This window comes from Camelus ferus, chromosome 15, assembly GCF_009834535.1.
Source record: "Camelus ferus isolate YT-003-E chromosome 15, BCGSAC_Cfer_1.0, whole genome shotgun sequence".
NCBI classification, from domain to species: Eukaryota; Metazoa; Chordata; class Mammalia; order Artiodactyla; family Camelidae; genus Camelus; species Camelus ferus.
The window spans coordinates 40,572,364-40,593,889 of NC_045710.1; the positions used below are offsets into that span (position 1 = coordinate 40,572,364).

The 21,526-nt window shown below is 42.9% G+C and overlaps 1 long non-coding RNA gene across 4 annotated transcripts in view; it reads left to right on the forward strand.

The window, feature by feature from the left end:
* LOC106730720 overlaps nucleotides 1–21,526 on the forward strand; it is a 391,898-nt gene that overhangs the window by 367,276 nt on the left and 3,096 nt on the right. The window contains exons 6-8 of one of the 4 annotated variants that reach the window (XR_004326334.1): nucleotides 7,668–7,778; nucleotides 9,420–9,546; nucleotides 14,845–21,087. This is a non-coding gene — a long non-coding RNA (uncharacterized LOC106730720). Of the gene's footprint in view, nucleotides 1–7,667; nucleotides 7,779–9,419; nucleotides 9,547–14,844; nucleotides 21,088–21,526 lie in introns of those variants that run through there. The other 3 variants (XR_004326335.1, XR_004326336.1, XR_004326333.1) reach the window with 3 other exon arrangements.

Below are 21,526 nucleotides of genomic sequence, written 5' to 3' on the forward strand. Positions count from 1 at the left end.
CACGTGGGCTGAGAGCTGCCTGCTGCCAGGCGTGGAGGGTGCTGTATGGCTGTGGCAAAGATAGTGGTGGTGAGGTTGCCCATAATCAGGAACATTTGTCTTCAAAGCCCACATTGCACAGTTTATGTTTAGTTCTGGGGGCTGTACTTCGTAAAGCACACATAACAACTACTACATGCACATAGTATGGAGAGGGGGTTTCACACTTGGTCATATGAGCTCAGTGGAAATAACTGGGGCTGATTATCCTCAACAAAAAGAGACCTAGATAGTACCTGGGAGCTATCTTCAGTTACTGGTAGAATTGTCACACAGAGGACAGTTTTGACTTGTTCTCTTCCCAGAGGTTGGTATTAGGACCATTGAGTAGAAGTGGAGAGAAGGACATGTTTCTAAAGGAGTTTCCTCAACACCAACACCTTGAAAGTGGAGCAGCATTCTGGTGCATGGTGAGCTGCCCATCACTGGGGGCATTCAAGAAGAGGCTGAGGGATTAGCATGGACATTGTATAAGGTGTTCAGGAATCTGACAAGAGATTGGGCTAGTTCATTAAGGGCTCCTGCAAATCTGAGGTGTTGGGTTCCAGGAAATCAGGACAGTAGAAGCATCTGCCTGTTCGGCAGGATAAAATTATAGAGAATCCACAGAACTCTAGCTGGGCACCAACTCCTTCCTTGCCTATCCTCCGGCAGGAAAAGACCAACACTGAAACTCAAAAACAGCCTTCCAGCACTGGGGCTGATGGTGATTTCAGAATTCATTTCCAAGTATCTCCAAACTCCAAGGCATGGAAAGACAGATATTAGAGAAAGGAACTTTCCTTTACCATGTTTTAGACTTGTGCTGCCCCACACTGTAGCCACTACTCAAAAGTGCTTGGCATGTGGCTAGCCTGCATTGAGATATATAAAATGCATTTAAGATTTCAAATGTTTATTATGACAAAAAAGAATTTAAAGATATCTCATTAATATATTTTATATTGATGTTGTTTTATAATGATAATATTTTGTAACATATCAGAGTTCAGCTGTTTCTTTTCCTTTTTTAAAAAATGAAACTACTAGAAAATTTAAAATTATATTCACAACTTACAATAGATATCTGCTGGACAGTGCTGCAGTATACACAGGATAAGTATTTCTGTTCATAATCTTATTTAAGCCTCACAACTATTCTATTATCACCCCCATTTTATTTATGAAGACAGTGGAATTTAAGGAAGTTGAATAACTTGCCCAAGGTCTTGCAAATACTAAGGTGCTGAACTCAGGACCCCCAGACTCTCTGACCACACTCTCCTACTGCTTTATGCTGCTATATTGACATATTCTTTAGGGAATTGCAGCTATGTTGAAAAATGCTGGAGGAAGGAGCATGAGAAATGATTGCGGAGATGCTGATGGCAGCTAAACTACGTAATTAAAAATGCAACAGAGCCTCTGAAGTATGTGTCATTGGGGCAGGAATGGACGGTGAATCTGGCTCCAGGATCGACTGCAAAATCCATACCTTCAGAAAAGGGAAACTGCAAATCTGGAACCTTGGGAATGCACGTCAGTCAGAGAGTTGTAAAGTTTCAGAGATGGCGGCGCAATTCAGGATACAGCTTCCCCAGGTCTGAGCTCTGTGGGCTGGGTTTCGGCTGAGGCAGGAGCGCCTTCTACATCATGAAAAGCCTCAATGCTTTCTGTGGGATTGTTTGGTGGAATGGCTGACAGAGCAAGGAGGGGAAGGGCGATTAGGAGGTGTCCTGGGGAGCATTTAAACAGCCCCCTCGATAATCAACACAATTAACTCATAAATAACCATTCTGTAGTTGGAACTGCTTTGCCTGACTGAAGAAGGCATTTTCTTTTCTTTTTCTCTCTCTTTTTTTCTAGTTAGTGTCATGAGGAAGGCTTGGACATGTTTGGAAGGGGTTCTCCCTCATTTCTCAATACACATAAAGCCTTCTCTTCCCCATCCTGCTCTCAGTACCTCCCTCATGGACAGAGTTGCTTCCTCTGACCTCATTACACCCTGAGGGCCTCTCCAAGCCAGGCTGTGGTGGGTTGAGGGCTGCAGGTTGTGGGGGGTCCTCCAGGGCTGTGCGTTGGGAAGGTTGCTTCCTGGGGATCATCTGCTGGGCTCTCGCACTTAGGAAAACAGAAGGTGGCCCTAGGCTGTGAAGATGGATGACAGGCTGTTCTGAGTTCAATAAATAAGTACAACCCCCCAAATAACATTCAGTTGAGAAGATTCATGAGATGTGAGGTAAATGGCCTGTACAAATGTCCACCTGAGGGGAGAAGGGAGCTGTGGTAATGATTTTACCTGCCTAAAGGGAAGAGAAGCCAGAATTGGAAAGGAAGTGATTGACTTATAATTACACTGACTCAGGACCCTGGGGTTATGGCCACAGAAAATTACTCGAGTTTTCCATAGCCCTAGAGCAGCAACAAAGCCCCCAAAGCCCGAGGCCTCAAAGCGAGTTGGCTACAGGCACGTCTGGGTCTCTCAGGAGGAGGTGGGGTGCCTGGAGTGGGCAGTGGGATGCTGGCCAGCTCAAGAGTTTCAGGGCGAAGCTGCTGGTGGGGCTGTTTCAGGGACCTGACCACCCAGGACCATGGATGGCCGTGTGGGGGGCAGGGGGAACAGTTTTCATGCACACGCCATAAAGGAAATGTGAGGCTACCATCCTCCCAGCTTCCAAGGACTCTGGAGTAGGGCAGTGGGGCCCGGTGGCTGATGAATGCTTTTAGCTCAAACCCACAGTTCCTTCAGCCCTGCATTCTGAGTCTGGGAGAGACATCCAGAGGCAACTTGAGGGAATGCGGCCATTCCTGTTCACCTCAAAAGGTTGGGGCTGCTCCTGCGGACACACCCTAATACCCTAACAGACCTGCCTGCTCTTAGGGGCAGAGCTGGGCGGGCAAATCAGGGAGGGTATTTTTTGGCTAAAGGTTACTGCATTAGGGGTCTGCTATAGTCTGTGACTCTGTGCTGGGTGTCTCTGGAGAGCAAGGCTGGTGTAGCTCTAAAGAGAATTCCCAACTCCCATCAGCCCCGGTAATTCCATCAAAATTCTTACCAGGGTTCTGAACAAGAAGGTAAATTAATAAACCTGAATTTCCTCTCTGTGTATTTTCCCAGCCCACACAGTAAGTAGTTAGTGCAAGTGAAATAAATATCTGAAAGCTGTAAATGATGGCTTTGCAGTTATGTTTTTCCAAGGGCCATTCATTGTATTCCCTCTGAAGTCAGCAGGCAGTGGTGAGAGAGACTTATTGAACCAACCACCTTACAGGTGCCCCTGCTCCATTCAGATCCCTCCCTCCACAGCATCAGCAGTGAAACTTTCACTGAGTCTCATCAATTTAGCCAGAAAAATACACAAGTTTCCCCTTTTCTAATAAAGCCGGCACATTATTTTAGGCTGCTTCGGTGAGCCTTCTAGAGTTCCAGACAGAGGCTGAGCAAAGCTTGTCATTTGATGACATTTCCAGTAAAATCACTGAAATAATAGCAATGATTTCAAAGCCCAGGGTGAGATGCCCAAATGGCACCTGGAATTAAAAAGGGCTTAAAAGTTAAAACTAGCTCAACATCTCCCCCCATCCCTACCCCACCTCGTCCTGGAAACTGAGTGGAAAGTAAACCCCCCAACAGATCCAGCTCCTGCCACAGTGTTAGCAAGCAAAGTGCAGAGCAGGTCACAGTATTTCTAATTCAGATTAATGACCCCATTCAGCCCTGTCTCCTTAGCAGGAAATTAGAAAGTGTAGGAAGGAGCAAATAGTGATTCATAATGCGTGACTCTGGGTATTGGCAGTTGTGCTCATTAAAAGCTAAGATATTGTTTTGATATAAAAGAATTGAGTCTGACTTATTTATGAGATAAAGTGTTCTCCATGATGAGAGATCCCTTTTACAAAGCCAGCTGGTCACATACCCATGTGCTTGAAGGACAGAAGAACCGACATTTGCCCATTCTGTGTTTGCTGCAGCTCTGTCAGAAACAGTCCTTTAGGGTAATAAGTAGGTGGGTGGGCTGTTGCACGTTTCTTGTACTCTGCTGTTGATTCTTCGTCTCTTCTTTCTCCCCTGGTCATCTCTCCCTACCAGGGCTGAGTCGTGACCTGTTCTCCACCGTCCACACTCCCTTCTTCAGGGAACTTATTTAATTTGTGGGCTTCACTTGTCACCTGTTTGCATACAGCCAAAACCTTTTCCCCAGGTCTTATTATCTCCCCTACTCCCCCCTCCCCGCCCCCGCACTTCCATTTGACTCACATAGACTTAGGTATAAAACCAGACTCATCGTCCCCGTGTAAATTCCATTTCTTCTGTAAATCCCCATTCATAGCCATGCATATCCATTCTTACCCTCCTTTGCCCTCCTTATCTTGTCTGTCCCCAAGAGCTGCCCCTTTCTCTTTGGATTCAGCCCTTTCCTCCGTTTCCACATTCAATATGTAAGCTGGGTGCAGGCACTTGCTTAGGGGAGAGAAATGATTTTGAACAGAAATCATGCAAAGCCCAGTCCCTATGCATGCCCAATAATCCTTCCCCTCTGAGGGTGTACTCCAGGGAATGTGTCTGCTCTCAGATCCCACACCAAAACAGTGTGGATGAGAAATAGGAAAAGTTGGATGAGCTTAAGTGCATCTTAGAAGTCACTTCCAAACCTGGACGTGTATTAGAATCTCCTGGGGAGCTTTTAAAAATGCAGATTCCTATTAAATCTGAATCTCCTCCTCTACCACTCTCCTCTTGCACACACCCCTTCTGCCACTAGGCTCCTTGCTTTTCTTTGAACACACTGAACACAATTCTGTCTCAGGGCCTTTGTACTTCCTCTTTGGAATTCTCTTCCCCGAGGTGTCCACCCTGCTTTGTTCTGATGGATATCATCTCCTCAGAGAGGTGAATGCACTAAGATAGTGTCTTACATCTGCCCACTTTTACTCTTTTGTCTTTCTTTGAATCACTTGTCACATTATGTATTTATTATTTCCATCAGTTGTCCTTCCTAGATAGTGAGCTCTGTGAAGGCAGAGATTTTGTCTGTTTGGCTTACAGCTTTATCCTCAGAGCTAGAAAGAAGCTTTATCTGTGGTAGGCACTCCAGCAGTGTCTGCTCAATCAATGCCTAAAAGATGGATGAGAATCCAGAAAGGCTTGTTCTAAAACAATGGTTCTTAAAGGGTGGTCCCTGGACCAGCAGCTTCAGCATCACTGGAGAAATCGTTAGAAATGCAAATTCTTGGGCTTCCCATCAGTGCTGCTAAATCCGAAACTGGGAGGCAGCTGTGTGTGTTCCAACAAGCCCTCCCCGTGATTCTGATGCTGGGTAAAGCTTGAGAACCACTGCTCCAAGACATTGTTTGGATGCCACGTTATCTTTTGCACTTACTACTATTTGTCAAGGAAAAAAAATCTCGTGGCCTGGCACTCAGGTTCGACATTTACACTAATCTTAAACTATTCCCTGATTGCTTAAGGTGCATTGGGTCAGGAAGCTGCCCTGTCCTGTGGTCCTCAAATACCAGGAAGAACTCAGTACACATTTCTTGACTGGTTGATTTAGCAATATTCCTTAGATCTTCCTTTTTTAGCTCTAAGTGATATATAGAAAAAGAAAGTTTATACTCTTCCACCTAGATTTAGTTCAGGTATGTATGTTATTAGAATATAGAAAATACATTGATTAAAATACTTGCATGTTGGTTAATTTTGACTCGTTTTGTTATCTGTTAAGAAAATATTAAAGTAGTTAAGAGCATGAGCTTAGGAGTCGGATGTGGGCTGGGTCAGGCCTTAATTCGTAAAATGGGCAAAATAATACTTGCCTTGGAGAATTAATAGCACTGGCACACAGTGGGTACTCAAAGTAGCTATTAATAAATAATAATATTTTTATAACTTATAATATGTAACATTTATTATGCTGGTGTGTGTGTGTGTTTATGTAAGTATAATTATTAAGGCAGAAAGAAGACAGTGGAAAGCGTATTTTACAACAGTGGTTCTCACAAAGTGGTCCTAAGACCAGCAGCAGCTGCAGCAGCACCTACAGAATTGACAAAAATGCACATTTCTGGGCCCCACCCAGATCTACTAAAATAAGTCTAATGATGTGGGCCTATTACTACCTATTTTAACAAGCCTGCCAGGTGGTTCTGATGCATGGTCAGCTTTGAGACCCCTGCTTTAAAATCACATACACACACACACACACATACACAGACACCCTCACAATCTCTATATGGTATGCCTCTTTTGGGAAAAAAATCTATTAACAGATAAAAAGACCCTGGTAGCCAACAATTAGAGAATTCCTGCTGAGGGACAAGTGGAGGATCTGAGTGGTTCAAATTTGAGAAAGAGACCCAATTCCTGGTTTCTGTATCAGACCCTTTCAGTGGCCTAGCTTTCTGACAGGTCTTTGAAAAATGAGATCCCTAGTAACGGCCACTCTCTCTCCACTGTTTCTCTGGCCTGCAGCAATTAAACTGCTGAGCAGAAACTGGACCTGATGGTCTATTAACCCTTTGTCAGCTAAAGCACAGAGGCAATTTGTTTTGCTGGAGAGATTTTCTTCTCAACTTCTTTCCCTCCCACTGCACTACAAAGGAGAACTGTCTCCTTAAACCTCTCCTTGTCGAGCTGCCATGTCTGTGTGATTGAAACAGCCAGGTCAGAGATCAACAGAGGTGAAAGGTCATCACAAACTAAATGCAGCTGCTGAATCTCCTTGTGCTTCTCCTTGGCGTCATGAAGACAAATAGCACTAAAAAAAATTCTCCCAATGAAGCAGTTCTCATTTTCTCCTTTCTCATCACCCCTCAAGCATTTCTTAATGAACTACAGCTCAATCATCTATGAGCCTGATGGTTTTAAATCTGAGCATAGCCTAGCAAGAAACGATCAGAACTGAGTCGATTAAGACAGTTTTCTGGGTGCTTTTGTCCTTGTGTTTTTAAGTTCGGTCTTTACTGTAGTCCAAGGCCTCATTGTTACCATTTACGACAACATCAAACCAGCGTGTAGTAATGTCCAGTCAGTCCTTCAGTGCCAGGCGTGACAGAGACGTTGGGCAAACAGCTTCCTGTTATGGATAATTGTGGTGTCTTTTTCTTTGTCTTTTACATACATTCATTGTTTCTTATTGTCCTCATGTGCTTTATATTTTCTCTGTGAATTTCGAATTCTAGACCAGCACCGTCCACTCAGGGAACCCAAGCTAATTTGAATGTGAGGTTAAGCAAAAGGCAATTGGGATCATAATCTTATTTAAGCCACATCTGTTAGAACCTAATAACTGTTTATTAAGGAAAGACAACCCTGTCTTCCTATTTCTCCATTTCTAAAGTTCAGAAGTTTTGAATTTGGCAAACAGAATAGGAACCACTCAAAAATATCCAGATGAATACTTTAATGATAAGAATCCCCAGTATTTAGTGCAAGCTGATTTTTAGTGACGTCTTTATTGACCTCTGCATAGGGCTTTGCTCAAGTAGATGCCCAACACATTTTTCATATTCAATATTATTTAAAAATGTGAGTTTTAGCCATATAAAGCATAAAAACTGGAATGGAGACATAAGAGATGGAGATATCTGATTTTACAGTAAAATGAGAATTTATTAATCAAATTTGTGTTTCAATTGTGTTGGTGCAGATGATAGAAGAAGGAATTGGACTCCTGCTTTTAAATGAGAAGCAGCTAATACGGATCCACTCCTGTCACATAAGTGCTCAGTGAGTGTGACTTTTCTTCTCTCCTTCTCAGGTGAGTGATGGCCCATCTACATGCCAAGAGACAACTGTGCTAGAATGGGCAGGAATCAAAACTGCAGCCAGTGGTTTCCCACCTTGGCCTGTGGTCCTCTTTAGGCAGGCAGGGTTGGGAGAGGGGTGGAGGAAAGGTTTGCAGAGTTATCTGCAAAAGATTTAAAAATCTATATGTGCACCGGACATTGCATAGAGGTGAATTAAACACTCTCTTACACAGAGTTGCTATTCTTTCTCAAATATCTATTATCCACACACTATTGTGAGACCTTGTGGTACCTGTTTAAAGTGCGACTGCCCAGCTCCAGCCCTGACAGTCTGGATTAGAATCTCCCAGGCAGTTAAAGCTTGGTTTTTTTCAAGTTTTACCTGAAGATGGAATATCTTTTTCCCATTTAAATCCTTGCATACTATCCAGAAACTTGCTAGAATATTTATCAATCATGTCAGATAGTCTATTGACAATTTTAAAGCACCTGCTGGAACTCTAAAACCAAAGGAAAATGATTTTGGATCATCTGCAGATGAGGCTTAGTCACACAACTATTTGCCTTCGTCAGTGTGCACTGAAATACCACATGAATTAAATTACAGTGGGCAGGGGAGCTGGACTACAGATCTGAAATCATTAGTGACTCCTGAGAGCATTCACCTGATTTGTGTGTATTTAAATATAATCTTCAATAAAATTAGGAAACCTTTACCACCATCTGTGTTGTCATAGCAAAGTACAGGGGCAGCAAATTTCTGGTCTACGTTTTGACAGTACCCCCCACCCCTCACCCCCAGCTTACTCAGCAGCTAGGCATTTCTAATCAATTCCAGCAATCCTTCCCCTTAAGCCAGGATATTTATGCCTCAGAATCCTGTGCCCCAGGCAACTGTTAGCAGATGGGATGACTGGACCACTAAACCTGCTTGCTACCTCTGAGATGGGTAAGGGCATTGGCTTTGCAGTCATGGCTTTAGGGGATTCAAATCTCAGTTTGACCACTTAAAGGTTGTGGGACATAGAGCAAGATACCTAAGATATTTAGGTACTCTTGCAGCCTCATTCTCCTCATTTGCAAAAGTGGGATTATAGTCCCATCTCACAGGATTGTTGTGAAGTTGACAGGAAGAATGCCTGTAAATTGCTTAGTATTCTTAGCACAGTGAGTACTCAATACATTTTAGGTGTTGTTATTTTTAATACAGCTTGAAAAGATGTGATGAGCGCAAGGAGAAAGGGACTCATTTTGAGGGACTGCTTGAGTTCTATAATGCAAGCGTGGAAGATTTTATTAGCAGACTGCTTCCTTACTGCAGCCCTCTCTGGGATTATGGCCAGCATTTATTGAGAGCTTAACAAATTACTTAAAGTGTCCTAAGTACTTTTTGAGGAGTAAATAATTCAATCCTTATACAAGAACCCAATGAGGTAAATGTTCTTATCCCCAATTTATAGATGCAGCACCTGAGGCATAAAGAGGTTAAGCAGCTCATAAGGGATGGAATTAGGGGCTGTATGAAATGAGGACTCCAGCCAGTAGCAGTGGCATCACTGGGAATTAGTGAAAATGCAAATTCTCAGGCGCCACCCGTAACTTCCTGAATCAGAAACTCTGTGGGTGAGCCCAGAAATCTTTGTTTTGATAAGCCCTCCAGGGGATTCTGAGGCACATCAAACTTTCAGAACCACCATCCAGAAGGCAAAGGCACATTGGCAGAACAAGAAGTCAGGAGTGAGGAGAGCAAGTGAAGAAGCATGTCCCCATTAAGGAACGGTGAGTGCCTTTTCAGAACTTTGATCCCTACATATATCTTCAAGTATTCATCCTGGAATTCTGTGCATGTGCTTTCCTGCTTATGAAGAAACCTGGTTGATTTGTGCTATTGGGTTTTTTTTCTTTGTGTTACAAGTTCCAATAGAACAAATAGGAAACCCCTCCTCTGTCTGAATTGTATATGAATTAGTGTGAAAGGTACCCAGGTCTCTTTCAAACCCAAGCTCTCCTCAGTTTACACCACAAACATGAGTTCCTGCTTTTCACCTCTTGCAGAATTCAGTTCAATAACTTCTGATGTCTAGGAAGGGTTTGAACTTTATCTGCGGAATGAATTTGAAAAGGCCTCATTGGATGCCTGCAGCATATAGTAAAAACTTAAATGTGTATGGAGCCAAGTGCTAAAGCCTGCCTGGGGGTCATTTCTTCATTGAATCTTTGTAAGGTTTTTAGTGTGGCAGGCACTGGCAATATTGTCCCCAGTGCAAATGCGGACACTTACCAAATCTTCACCAAAGTTTACAGACCCTTAGCTTTGAAAGTGACCGAATGTGGAGTGTGTGAGCAGCAGGGCCAGGGTGCAACCCCAGGTCTGTCTGACATCAAAGCTCACTCTCTTAGCCACATGCTTTATATGACAGAGGAGGAAGGCATGATGGAAATCTGAGACATCACTCAGATGGAGAAGCCAGAACCCCCCAGCTCAGAGTTTCTAGAGAGAAACAGGATACTGGGATTTAGAGACTCTCCTCTGATTTTATCATGATTTGCCCTCAGTTCGGTCACAAGCAGAAGGCAAGTCCCAGTGTCCTTGTGGGGTGCCCTGGGTGCTGTCCACCACAAGAGCCTACTGCAGTGCAGCTTGGGGATGAGGGAGGAACTATCCCAAAAGGCTACTTGTACTTTCCCAGAGACCTATGCTGCAACATGCACTTTGGGGAGGAGGGAAGGAGGGAAGGGATTCTTTCTGATTCCACTTGTGTCTGCTGCTTTCCTGCCATCTCTCTAACAGATTTGTTCTACTCCTGCAAACATGAGCTAATAATACACAAATGCATAGTCAGAACAAGTTAAAAAAACAAACCAAAGAGAACAAATCCCAGCCAGGTGTTGACCCATATCTCTGGAATTCAGCCAGACGTTCTCTCATCTTTTTGGCCATGCAGACCTTCTCTAGCTTGCTTTTTACTTCTACAACTCCAACCCCATTTTTGACAGCCCAATAGCTTCCTACGTGCATTCCATGCTTTTTCTCACAACTGATTTTAGACCTTCATTCCCAGGCCCTACCTTTAGCGTCCTCTGGGCACTCTTATGGGATGAATGTGCCTCGGGCCCATGCAGCACATCCATAGTGGAGTGTTGCAGAGTTCTAGCACCTACCAGAGGAACAACCCTCTTCAGTGGAGGGAGGGGGTCAAATGCTTGTGTGGTGAAAACTTCCTGGCTCCTGAGATCCAGGCAGTGCATCTGAAACTTAAGAGTTCCTAAGAATCAGCTGGGGCCTTTGTTAAAATGCAGATTCTCAGGTCCTGTTCTCCCCCAGTTCTGATTCAATAGGTCTTAAGTGGAGCCCAGGAATCTGCATTTTAATAAGCACCAGTGTATTCCATATGCTTCACTTTGATAAATAGAGGTTTGCTGGTGGTAATGGGGGTGTCAGACCGTGTCATATCCAGCCTTTGGATGGCAGAGGCGTTGGGGGTTGGGCACTAAACCAATGTCCAAACTGGGGGTTGAGGCAGTAGTACAGGAGCCAGGGGAGCTGGACAGTAGTCTCCATCCTCACACTCTTCCCCCCTCTGCTATCCCTTTCCCACTGCCCTCTCTTCCAAAAGGAACTTCTAGGTGTTCACTGACAAGGACACTTTATTACGCATAAAACAGCTATCAACAAAGCTGTGCCAGTTGAGGGGAGGGGGTCTGGAGGGCTCCAGTAGACCTCTCTTCACTGCATCCCTTGAGGAAGCTCCTAAGTTAGGTCCATAGACACTTTAAATTTCTCTCAGGATTAGTTTGAGAACAGGCTTAATCTAACCCCCATTTTACAGATGAAGAAATTGAGGCCTAGAGAGGTGAGAGACTTGTATAAAGCTGGCTAGAGGAATAACTGGACAATTACCCTGGTCTTCTCATTCTCAGGCCACTGAGATTTTCCAAACTGTGTTCATTAGAACATCAGAGTCCAATGTGAGGTCTAGAGGTGTTCTGGGGGACAAAGGGGTGAGCTGTGACCTTATAAATAATTTTGGGAAACACTGGATACAGCCTATCTAAGCAGGTTTCTTTATGACAGGATTTCACAGACCCTTGGATATTCTAATGCAAATTGTGAACCTCCAACAAAGGCTATGGAGGCAGAGTTTTCCAAACTCATTTAATAACAGACACTCCTGCCCCCCACGCCACCTCCACCTTGTAACATATCACCGGCATCTCAAAGGACACTATTATTGTAAGGAAACTCTTTGAGAATTGCTTTAATACTCTGTGTTGCCCTGAGAAAGGCCAGAGAGAGCCCAAAGTCAGTAAAGATCAGAATCCTCAGAAGGTTTGAATTCACACAGACTTGCTCTGGACTAGCCACCTCTGACACCTGAACTGTCACACCTGGAGCCCAGGTGTGACAGGTCAGGAACAGTTGTAAACTGGCTGACAGAGTGACTGCAGAATGAGTGTCAGCCCCACCCACCGTTGGATGCAGAAGTTCAGCTCTCAGAATTGCTTGGCCCGAAGGACAGCACTGAGTGTGTCAGGGAGGCAACAGCAGCTCGGTGTTGAGTTGAAGACACGAGGACTGCAGTGGTGAAGGATCCAGCCAGGGAGGGGCGGTATGCAGAGGACTGACCAGCTACCTGCTGTTGGAGCAGACACATTGCCAGGGAAATCCACAGAGCCAAGCGGTGCTGGGGCATCAGTCAGGGTGTAGCCCCTACTTCAGGAGCTGGCAGGAGCTGACTAGTTGGTCAAGCGGAAATGATGCTGGCAACTTTGCTTTCTTTTCTGACCATTTTTGAAGATGTGCCTGTGATTTGTGGAACTTGCAGCCCATCCTTCTAAGGCTGCCTACAAGTGAGCCATGTAGGTTCTACCTGTAGGTGAACCAGAGACTTGGTAGCAAAAGAAGGGTGGAAGTGAGGCTGGAGTCACAGTCTGAAAAAACAGCGCAGGTCATACCAACAGTTATTAGATCCCTGTCATTAACCCTGGTTCTGAAGCAGATCACCCAGCAGGTGTTCCCAGAGAGGGCATGAGCTGACCCACCATGGAGGGTGTTTTGTTGGCTGGAGAAAGTGACTGTAGGTTGCAGGTCCTGTAGGCATTTGCCCAGGGTAAGGCTGAAAGGTCCAGTTGCCCAGATTAACCTTTGTGGTGAAGAATGGATCAAGCCCAGGAAGCTCCCATGTCCTGCTGAGTAACCATGCATTGAAGAGAATTTGGTTCCAGATCTAATTTAATTTTAATCTCTAGTTTTTTTGTTTGATTAAGAAATAAGTATATATCCATTATTAGTGAAAGGCACGAGCAGATTGTTATGAGCAAAATCTTTGGAGACTGAATTTGAACACAGAACTCACAAGCGGTGTGACTTTAGGCAAGTCACTTACTATTTCCTCTTCTGCAAAATGAGAAAAATAATCATAACTGCCCCAAGTGGTTGTTATTGAGGATTTCATGAGACAATGATATAATGCCCCTAGAAAAGTGCCTGGCATGTAGCGAGCACTTACATTTTAGCTGTTATTAGTATAATTATTATAATCTCAGAAACCCAGATGGATGATCTACTAATGCTTTATTATATTCCCTTTCAATCTTTTATTCATGTGTTTATGTTTTTAAATATGGAGGCTCATATTAGACACATCCAACTTTATGTCCAGCTTTCCTCAATTAATTCTATCTTACGTGCTTGAGTTTACAATGGGAGAGAGGTAAGAGGACTTACCTCTTAGGCTTAGGAATAAGCCAATACAAGATGGTTTATATCACAGCCCAATCACTGTGTGATTCTTGCTGATGGATGTTCTGAGTAGGGTTGTTGGTATAAGAGAAAAGAGTAGGGCTTTTCTTAGGGTAGCAAACAATACTGAGAGAGGCTGCAGAGCTGTGGAGGCAGCTTGAAGGCACTGGGTACCTGATGGAGGAACAGGAGGAGCAGAACCTGAGAAAAGAGGGAGATAAGATGAAAATGATTTCCATCTGTTACACTGAGATGTGAATACCCATCCTTTGAATTCCTCACTCCTGGGGATCTCAACCCTTGGAGGACTTTTGCCTCCATTTCTAGGCATGTCACTGAAAAACCATCTAACATGTTATCTGAAAAACCTTGTAGGAGTCAGTGTTTTGGGCTATGAGCGACAGCTAGGGTGGGAAATGAAGAGAAGTGTGTCCTCAGGGAACTGGAGAGTGGACTGGCTAGAGAGTGCTCTGTCAGTGTTACCTGGGGCAGAATTGATGACATAAGAGCAATGGAGCCTGGAGGAGATTGCAAATGGGAAACTGGCGACACTGTTCCTGGACCCATGAGAGACAACTCCCCAGGAGCAGCAGAAAATCCAATGTAGCAAGGTTATAAAAAGTCAGAAGTCTCTTCACAGTGTGACCCATGCCAGTATTTAAGATCTGGCTACTTAATTAAATTATCCCTGTGCTAAAACAAGCAGATATATAGTCGCCAACATTCAGCATGTTATTGGGATTTCTAAAGCTTATGGCTTGACATAGTTTTGATTCTGACCTATGTACCCTTTAAAACAATTAAGAACCAGTCCGTCTTCCACTTAAGCCTTCCCCCGACTCATTTTTTCCCAAGAGGGCAGTATTATAAACTCAGTTTGTACACATCAGCCTGAAATTTCTATTCACATTCTGCCATTTTATAGTCCCAAGTGAGTGCAGTGGTATCACGTTATAGGCATGGAATGGGTTTCCTCCATGGGTACCCAGAACATCCTTGAGTTGCTGTTTCTGAGAGAGGGGCCAAGCTGGTACATCATACATCATTTGAACAGTGGGCTGGTTCTTTTCTGAGGCTATCACTTATTTCCATGGCTCCCAGCTTCAATAAGATCTCAGGGAAGGATAACTGGGAATTGAATAACTGTTGCAGCTGAAATAAATGCAAATAAAAATCTGCAGGATCACCTGCACAGGAGCAGAGGGGAAACAAAAATGGAAACTTGGTGCTTTTGGTTAATAGACTGGCTCATTGTAGGAGGGTAATCCCATTATTAGAAACTGCCTCTTGTCACAATCCTGATATAGTAATGACTTCTTTTATTTCCTTTGAAGCTGGGTGTATCAGAGACCAAAAATATCCTTGGCATAAATCATTCCTTTCCCAGCATTTGACAGCCACCGTCTCAGACTGAATTAGTCATCGGGCACAAGGAGAGCCGAGATCATCACAGATTCACACGTGTTTAATAGATGAAGCACAACTGGGGAGAGGTTTCCCGTTTAATCTCTGCTGTTCGATTTTCATTAGTAGATCACATGGCTATTGAAATCAATAGGACAGTGGAAGTTTCTTTTGGGTAAGATTAAGCTGATGTGTTTTATTTAAAAGATGGAATGAATTTTATCCCAGAGAGAGATAAGGGAAGCAGAGCAAATGAAAGAGGATGCAAAGGGTATTTCATTAGAAAGCTTGTCTCATTGTTTGGATGAGGACCCTTCCCACCAGGAAGCATATTTCTGAACCAGGAATCTGAGTGATACTACAAAACCAGACCTCTCAGGTACCAAAAGCTGACTCAAGACACTGTTGGAGAAAGTGCTGAGTGAGAGACATGATTTCATTGATATTAGAAAACTGAAATTGCCTGAATCATTTCTATTAATCCTGTTTAGCAATTTTCTAGGCAGTGATGTCTCTACTACCTGTGTCTTCTCTCTGGGAATAAAAATGATGATCACCATTGTATTATACCAAATAGAGTTTACTGGTGGTTTCCTAATGTTGTACTAACTGACTGGTGCTAGGCTGGGGACATAAATACAAATCAAGGTTGGGAATCCGTTTTAGACAGTGTCTTTCTTTTTAACTGTTCAAAGTATTTACCTAAATCTTTCTAATTGCTTTGCTTGTCTGGGTAAATATTGTCTGCTGCTTTTATTTTTTTAAAGCTGGAAATTGTGGGGCCTATTTTTAAACACAATCAAGGGCAGCGTTGGGTGGAATGATGTTCTTAGGATCATAACAGTCTTCCTCATGGGTTTATGAAGTTGTTCTGAGGGGTCCAAGTGCCCTAAGGCAAGGGTCGGCAAGGGCAGGGATTACACTTACTTTAATCTAGAAATATGGAGGCCCATGGGATTGAAGAATTAGTACCAGATTCTTGACTGCCTGAATATCAGGCCTGACTCCCCATAAGAGAGATTAATACTGCCCAGTTCAGTAATTGGGGAGTGGATTAGGTTTTGAGGGGTCAAGGCTAAGGCTTGATTTCCTGTCAAAGTCCATGGAGGACCCCAGAAACCCAAAGGACAAGACAAACAAAATCCTGTAGCTAAAATCTTGTTAATGGAAGACGTTTAAACATCATGTCTATAGTGGCTAAAGACAGGGACTGAAAGTAGAGTTCAGAGCCAAAAGTCAACAGCTGGAAGATGGAGTCTAGTATGGCAAGTTGGAGGTGCTTGTCCAGCACAATTACTGCAGAAACTGCAGCTGGGTGGGACTTGGGTGGTAGGGCTTCACTAAAGGACCAGGGCTAACTCTCCAGGAGACAAATCCTTGGTGAGTCCTGCATCCTACAGAATTTTATGTGCCTACCTAAACTCAAGAAAACTTGCCATTTGAAGTCTAAGTCAAGGTACAAGAAGAAGAAAAGAAAATCAGATACTGGAATTATCTTTCTTCTTGGTTCTTGTGTTTTAAATTTGGCAAAATGGACAAAAGGATAAAAAAAATCACTTGGCCATATCTAATCGGTTTTCTTATTTTGAATTCTTTCCATCATGAATTTATTTTCGGATTATTTCTCTCCAAAATATTCATTATAATTGCTGTATGTAAGAATTGCTTTACTAACTCAGACCGGTGGTCCATCTGAGCTACCATTTTATTGGCTAACAGAGGCCTCTGGGACATTCATAGGGTGACATCACTTCCTTCCTTACACCCATTGTCATGTTCCCAGTCCTTTAGAGATCTGAATTTCATTAGTCCATCTGTAGGGAAGGTAAAATTTTCCTCTACCCTTTTAGGGTCTCCAGCTGGGATGAGCATAAGACAGATTAACAGGAGAAAAGCAGACATATTTTATTTACGTGTACGTGGAACTCCAAAGCAGTGACTAGGCCTAAGTTCTTATATAATAAAATATCTGGAATGACTAAAGGAAGATAAGAGTTGTTTTAACAAAATCTGTCTGTACAGGCTTATCCTGGTCTGACTTCCTTCTTGTACAGGGAGGGCAACTTTCATATGGGAATTTTATTTCCTGCTTTCAGGAAGAAAAAAGAAGATCAGTGTGCCTTTCTTGCTCTATTGTTTTTCAAAACCCTTTTACTCAAATATGCCATCATATATTTACTCAAATAATATGCCGAAGTGCCATCTTTTGGGGGTAGCATGTTCTGGACACCCAAACTTTAAAAAACATATTTTATATCAGTGCTATTTAGGGGATGAATTCTATAAGTTTATTACTATTTGCATGAAGCAAGAGCTTCTCTTCCTTTGTACTAAAACTGACAAGGAAGGCCCTCAGAAGATGACACAGAGCTTGATATGTAGACCTCACTTCTGTTTGAGTGTTGGAGGGAGATGGAAGCCAATGAAATAAGGAGTCTTTTGAACTTTGAGGGGAGACAGGAGGTCCCTGGAGTGTCTGGTATTTCAAAATAGAACTGAGTTTCTTTGGAAGAAGAGTGATTCATTCTGATTTTCTAGGAATCTTCCTGGTGTCTGCACTAAAATTTCCATGTGCTGGAAAACCCCTCAGTCCCAGGTAAACTGGGATAGTTGGTCCTTCTACTGGAAAGCCACAACATTGGCCCTTCTCTATCTAGATCCTTTTTCTTCTGTGTTCCTAAGTCTGTTTGGAAGCTGGCCTTTTCCCATGTGTTGCTCCTAAAGGTCCAGGTTTGAATTTCTGTACTAACTGACTGGTGCTAGGCTGGGGACATAAATACAAATCAAGGTTGGGAATCCGTTTTAGACAGTGTCTTTCTAAAGTTTGTCTTTCTAAAGAGAAGTTTGGTGCTAGTGTCCCCCCATGGGCCAAACACCTCTCCTTGGGCTCCGTAGCTCCTGCAAAAAGACCTGCCTGGGCCACTGTCATAATCCTGATGCCTCTTTATGGACTCAACAGCTCACTTGATTCACAAACTTATGTGGATGAATCTGAGAGATGAATATTTGTTTTCCACCCTGGCTGTGACATTTGAGACAATGTATGACAGTCTTTTCTTCTTAAAAATAGGGATAGTAATCACACCAACCCCTAGGGTTGTTTTCAGGATTAAATAATACATGAAAAGTCCTTAGAACAGGGACCAGCACATAGTGAATAAGTAAATATTAGCAAGCTTAACTATTACTATAGAGATACAGGCTATTGACAGAATTGTCATTGTCATCCTAGTTTGCAAGTCCTATGGCAGAGGATTTTCAGGCTGTGGAGAAAACATACTGAAGGTTAAAATGAAAGCAATTCAAAGTCGGTGAGGGTTTGCTCAAGGAACCCTAACCTGGGAGTCAAATGGCCAAGTACCCTTATATCCTAAGCCGCTAAACTGTCCCTATAAACAAACAGAGGTTTGGAGCCCTGAACTTTTGTGGTGGTGTGTGAGACTTCAACCACCAGAGGGAGCTGAAGGAGCAAATCACGGCAAATCCAACTCAAACTGGATTGAGCAACTAGGAAACTTATAGCTCATGTAACTAGAAGTCTAGAAGATCATGCAACCAATATTTAAGGTTAACTCAGCCCAGTGGTTTTGGAGTATAGTCCATTGCTGGATTGACGTTCCATATCCTTCAAGATCTTGGCTGTGAGAAACGAGGGAGTCACAGTCAGATACTGCTGCTTTCTCCTGACAGACAGCAAGCAGTTAATAGGGTAAGGATGGAGGCTATGGGAGCCCACCTCAGGCCTGGAGAAGCCAGAGTACCCACACCCAGAAGTGTACAGAATCTCACAGCAGTGGGGAAAGAAGGTCACCATAATAAGCAGAACTTGAGGAGGATTTCAGGAACTGGAGTATAGAGTTCATGGAACCCAGTACCTGAGGAGATAAGAGGAGAAGAGGACAGGTCAGTCAGATGTGAGGTGGGGGCTGCTGGTAAGGCTGGGCATTAAGTGTTTGTGCATTCCTGCTGTGCATCGAAGGGGCAGTCTGGCCATGTTTAAAGAACCAGCAATGGATTCCCCAGAGAAACAGTTCAGGGCAGAGCTTCTCTTCCAATCAGGGAAGGGGAATGCATTCAGGTAAGGAATGTGGATGGTTCTAGCTCCAAGGGGATCAGGTAGCAGGCCTGTCCCAGGCGCTCTGCATGTAGGCTAAGGGCAGCGAGACCAATCCGGAGAGTGGGGAGACCCATACTGGTAGGACTGGGGTTCCTAATCTACTGCCTGGCTTAACACAGGGGCTGGTTCTTCATGGCCTGAGGCTGGTGAGATGTTTGCTCACCTTCTTACTTTTCTCAGAAGGTAAATTCAGATTTGTAAGGGTTCATGTTTCCCAATCCTTGAGGCCTTCCCCGTCTCATTTATTACTGGCTTCTTTGCTTGCCAGTGCCCCAGAATAAATCCTCCTACAGTATGGGCCGTGCTCTGCCCACCATGGCAAAAGCAGCCAGCTGGGAGACAGAGCATGTGGGCTGAAAATGTGGTAGTAAGTTGCTGAGTTCTATTTCTTGCCAAAATAATTAAAAGTGGATGGTCAAATTTCATTGACTGTGGAATATTTGGGAATAGCTTTTCCAAGGGGAGAAGAAACAACTCTTGAATGTGAGGATTATGAAGGAACATGATGCTGGTAGGGAGAGATTGTCAAAAAGGAGACATTGAGACTGTTTTTCTCATGTGGGCTAGAAATTGATCCCAGGAGTATCTTCCAGAAAATGGCTTTCCAAGTGTTTTAAAAATAGCAATATGGCCTCATCATTTGAATCAACTGTAGTCTCATGATTTCATCATTTTGAAGGGTGACATTCAACTCTTAACATACAGCAGTCTGACATGTCTGTACTAAAACACTCTAATTTATGACACCTTATGTGTAGAAACTAATTTATTGTTTAAATTTTAGAAAAATAAATAAATATTTCTGGTGCATGATTAATATAAAGTTCATTTTATTTGTCTGTGTTTGATAAACAAATGCTCCCCACATTCTGCTCACTCTGCGTTTACTTTCTGGACTGTGCCCCGAATTTATAGGCAGAAGGTAATTGTAAGTTGTGACCGGGTGCCATCTACTGGGGAAATAGAACAATAGATTAAAAACAGACTTGGTGGGGGCCTCACTGCAAAGAAATAAATGCTTAGAAAAAGAGAACTTGATGAATAGTTTAAAGTAAATGAAAATATGGAAAGAGATGGGCTGTTCATGTTTTGCCTAATACTGGAAAATTTTTATTTGAACTCTAGTATGCTTCTTTTATATAATATTTTGTTTAACATTAGGTCAAACATTAGATAACAGGGAAACCCCTCAGTCTATACTTAAAATTCCAAAACTTTTATACAGATGAGGCCTTCGAGATCACCCAGTTCAACACCCTCATGTTTCAGATGAGAAATGGGTTCAGAGGGAAGGGATTCATCCATGATCTCCAGCTAAGTAATGGCAGAGGACTTGTATCTTCGTGTCACCAAGATAGTTCTCATTTAGATGAAGCAGTCATTTGGATAAACATTGTGATTTAAGGGATGGCAAGAAGTTATCCAGAGCCCAAAACATTCTATCTCTAGCTGGCTAGACAAACTGTTAGAAAGTCTCAGAATTATTTCTTTGAGTAGAAACTGATGCTTACTCATTTGGACTGTAAGTTTCCACAGACACCTTCACACAAGTAGGGTTTTTCTGATTAGCTGTTATTCCTCAGCTTATTCAGAAAGTAACTAGCAGAACTGCTGCTTGAGATCGAATTCTAACCAAGAGAGGGTGAGGGGGAGTGAAAAGAATCTGGTGAGATTCAGAGACAGTGAGAACCTGGGAGGAAAGCCGAGGCTGGTAAGGCCGAGACCCTGGGTCCTAGAATTCAGAGAAAAGCAGGCACTTGGAGGGACGAAGGGCTCTTAAAACCATGGTGCTCTGTCTGTACGAATGCAAATATCCAGTGAAGGGTAAGCATGGGTGCTTAGAAAAACTGTCCTGATTTCAAAAGAACACTTGCAAAAGATAGAAGTGAGCCCTTGGATCCAGAGACAAGAGGCAAAACCTGTGGGAACGGTATTACGGCGGCTTTAATTCCCATGATCTTATAAGAAATGCTCAGGGCAACAAAATCCATAATAATACTATGTTCAGAGTAAGCCCCTCAAGGCAGATGTGGGGAGCCAGCCTGTTATTTGTATGCCAACCAATAATACCAAAAAAAAAAAAACCAATCAGAGCTCCTCTACCTTTTTTCACCTTCATTTTTGGCAACAAAGAATGATGTTTTTAAAAAAATATTTATTTATTTATTTATTTATTTATTTATTTATTTATTTATTTATTTATTTAATTGATGCATAGTTGGTTTAGAATGTTGTATTAGTTTCTGATGTACAGCATAGTGATTCAGTTATATATATATGTATACGTGTATATATATATATACACGTATACATATATATATATACACATTCCTTTTCATATTCCTTTTCCTTATAGGCTATTACAAGGTATTGAATATAGTTCCCTGTGCTATAAGTAGGACCTTGTTGTTAATTTATTTTATATGTAATAGCAGTATCTGCAAATTTCAAATTCCCAATAATCCCTCCACTTCCCTTTCCCCCCTGGTAACCAT